Genomic DNA, 4,221 nt, shown 5'->3' on the forward strand with positions numbered 1-4,221 from the left:
CAAGGTGGATGGGTTGCTTGAGCCTAGAGGTCGAGACCAGCCTGGGCAACTTGGTGAAACCCTGTCTCTTAAAGCAAGCAAGCAAACAAACAAACAAACAAACAAGAAACCCCAAAAACAAAAAACAAATTTAAAAATTAGCCGGGCATGGTGGCATGTGCCTGTATTCCCAGCTACTTGGCATGCTGAAGTTGGAGGATTGCCTGAGCCCACGAGGTGCAGGTTGCCATGAGCCGAGATTGTAACCAGCCTGGGCAACAGAGGAAGACATTGTCTCACTCTCCTTTTGAGGCTCAAATGGATTTTGGGAATACCTGGGGTACAGATTGTAAATATTTAGAGCTCTTAATCAAAATCGTCTATGAAGTTCTTTTTTATGTGTGTTTGACCAAAACAATTTTTGACTATTAGGGGACGTCCTAGTTCTAGGAAAATTTGAAGTTGGTTTTCAGACCCTTAAGCGTATAGAGTTTAGATTACCCAAATTTATCCCTCCCCGCTCCATAACATGTAGAGTTTCTGGTAGCCCTCTGCTTCACACTCATGTTCATCCCAAAGAAAGGAGGGAAAAGTAGCTATAATGTTTTGAGATTTTCTCTGTGCCTTGCACTTCTACATACTAATTTTTGCATCAGCCCTTTCAGGAATATTTTATTATTTCCAGTTTGCCTGGGAAGAAGCAGAAAGTCAGTGAAATTAAATGCATTACTCATCATCATACAGCCAGTGACAGTGATGCCAGCAGTCAACACATGTCCTTGAGGCCAGATACCTGCTCTTTTTGCTGTTTGATAGCACTCCCTATGAAATTCACCATTACTCTACGTTTTGCCTGGTGCTCTGTCATGCTGCTGAGAGTTATGAGTTCTGACTTCTGTTCTGTGGTGCATTTCTTTCTGCTGTTTTTTCTGATAATCAAAATCATGCTATGGTATTAGTGGCTATCAATGTCTTTTAGCAAAGGCATAGGTCTTAACTCTGAAGAGAACTAGTGGCAGAAATGTAAGTCTTGTCATCACACTTTTTTTTTTATTTTTTTATTTTTTTTATTTTTTTATTTTTTTATTTTTATTTTTTTATTTATTGCATTTTAGGTTTTGGGGTACATGTGAAAAACATGCAAGGTTGTTGCATAGGTGCATACGTGGCAGTGTGATTTGCTGCCTTCCTCCCCTTCACCCATATCTGGCATTTCTCCCCATGCTATCCCTCCCCAATTCCCCACCCCCCCGTTGTCCCCCCCACTGACCCAGCAATCCCATTACTGGGCATATATCCAAAGGATTATAAATCGTTCTACTATAAGGACACATGCACACGAATGTTCATAGCAGCACAGTTTACAATAGCAAAGACCTGGAACCAACCCAAATGCCCATCGATGATAGACTGGACAGGAAAAATGTGGCACATATACACCATGGAATATTATGCAGCCATTAAAAACGAGGAGTTCGCGTCCTTTGTAGGGACATGGATGAACCTGGAAACCATCATTCTCAGCAAACTGACACAAGAACACAAAATCAAACACCACATGTTCTCACTCATAGGCGGGTGTTGAACAAGGAGAACACATGGACACAGGGAGGGGAGCACTATACATGGGGGTCATCACACTTTAACATTGCCTGTACAATGTCTGTGGGTGGGAGAACTTAGGATGTATTTTCTTTTAAGACTCCCGAGGATAGGGCACTACAGAATACTGTGTGTATAGCACACTTGCAAAATTGTATTGTGTGGATGAATGAATGAGTTGATGGGCAGCATTCAACCTCAACAGAAAGGCAGTTTAAGTGGATTTCCACTTGTGAGAGCCTTCTTTTTACTCTTCATGAATAGCAGTGTTATCTGTACAAATATAGGTTTTGAGCCAAATGGAACATGGAATCTAAGAAATCATATACAACGAGTGTGTTTGAAGCTTTTATAAACTCTGAGTGATTTATAAAGTCATGTTTTCTGATTGCAGATAACTTCTTTTGTCCCTTAGAGTGCATTTTGGTATTTGAATGAAGAGTGTGGTGGAAAGCGGTTGCTGAACTCAAGCTGTGTCAAACTGCCTGACTACCCTGCTTTATTGTTTGTGACGAGGGGTAAGGCTGGGTGATAGCAAAATAAAATATTGCTGGAAATGCACTGAAAATGTGTGAAAGCAACATATTTTGAAATGTTTATAGAGCTCTTTGAAGTGAGATAATGGTTTTAAGTGAATTAATAAGATGTTAGCTCATCTCTTCAGTGATAAAATCGTGGTGACAATGTAAATTCTTAACCTCACCCAAGAGTATAGATTCACTACAGGGTTTATTAATTTTCCAAATTTCAGATTAATTTAATAATAACAATGTAGGAAATATATGCTACAAGGACTGATTTTTTTTCTTGTTAATCTCTTTAATATTGGCCTGACCTAATAAAGATGCATGTGGTTATTACAAGATTTACACAGTGCTAAATATTTTTAGATTGATTTCAACAAGAGAGATTGAAGACTGCTTCTTCAGAAGTCTCAGGAGAACTGCTTTAGCATTTTTTGATAAAAAGCTATATGCACATAATAAACAACCTCAAATGTAATATTATTTGAACACTTAATCTAGTTGCCTTTTAACCTTCATAAAATGTTAGACCTAGATTTTAAACTTAATAATGGAGGTGAAGTGTATGTTTGTGTGTTGTAGTTTTAATATAATGAAGATCTTAGATTTTTCTCAGAATAACTGACTCCACTTATTTTCTTGGAAGACAAAATGGAGAAAAATATGATAGAAACAAATGGATATGTATGAATATCTTTACAAGTATATTTATACATGAGGCCACCAATCTGTCCATTTGGCAAGTATCTATTTTAGAAGAAACTATACTTTGATGATAGCTTGTACTTATGATTTTATGTTGATGGATCATGGACAGAGACATGGAACAAGAAGGAAAGCTAGGTGGAGCTGGCTTTCTGTAAGTCACAAGCTTTTTCTTTAATAGAAAAGCAAACTCTGATGTTTTAGATTCCATTCTAAAGAGAAAAAACAGAACATTCAAGTGTTCTTGCTGGTGGACTACTAATGACAGTAAAAGATGAATCCCATTAAAAACAAACCAGAATAAATTGTCACTTAATTGAACACAACAATGCAAAGATTGCCAAGGGGCTTGCTTTCCCACAAGAAGTATTTTGTTAGAAGTATCCAGGATCACAATTGAACCCTAAATTTACATCAACTCTAAATCTTTATCATGTAATTGCCTTACTACTAGGTAACTAGATTAAGATGGTGACATATTTTAGATGGAATATCTAGGGCTATATACAGCATACTCAGTTTCCTTCATTAAAGGAATTTATTTCTGGTTGCTTTCTATTTCATTATAGCAGCTATAAATTCCTTGCTATAACACATTAATAAAAATATATATTTTTTTCTGAAGTTGTTAGACCCCAGACTAACGTATTTAAATTTAGAGAGCAAAGGCCTAAATTGTTTTGCTAAAGACCAAAATAGCTGGTAAAACTCTCTGCCTCTCCTCTTTTTCCCTCAGATTTCAATTATGTTGAGTCTCACAGGTTCTAAGGATTTCGGTAGGTCTGATAACTTAGCACAAATGGCAGCATTTCCATTATTTTCTGCTGAGATCACACTGTACTGGACATCATCCTGCACTTTCTAGAAGAGAGTCTCAAACACTCTAGAACTTTCTAGGGAAAACCTCCTCTTTTTGAGAGAAGAAAAACAATATATTACCCTGGACGCTTATTCACATAATTTTAACCCATTTTTCAGGAGAGCAGGAAAGAAATACAGAATCACTGGACTCTTAATCTGGATGCCCAGTTTATTATAGTTATTTTCACCAGCCTTCTTGTACTGGGTTTTAAATACTCTCTCTCAGCTGATGTCAAAGCATGATCTGAACTGCTGGGGGTTCACTGAGATATTCTCTGAAGTCCACATAGTCAAAATTATTGACATAACCATAGTTAGACCTTATTTGTCTTTTGCACTGTGTTGACGTTTACACTGATTGTGCAAAAGCCATACTGGGTCAAAGTTCTGGTGTCTCAACACCAAGAAAGGCAGTGGTGCCTGCTGTGGTGGTGGTCATTGTGTTCTTCACTGTCACTCACTCACAGGATATCTTTGATGAAGCAGTAGAAATTACAAATATTACTAAGTATCCATTCTAACTATACCTCTTTAATAGTCTACTGTCAAA

The sequence above is a fragment of the Aotus nancymaae genome, unplaced genomic scaffold (assembly GCF_030222135.1).
Source record: "Aotus nancymaae isolate 86718 unplaced genomic scaffold, 86718_ANA_hifiasm-v0.15.2.pri h1tg000048l, whole genome shotgun sequence".
Taxonomy (NCBI): domain Eukaryota; kingdom Metazoa; phylum Chordata; class Mammalia; order Primates; family Aotidae; genus Aotus; species Aotus nancymaae.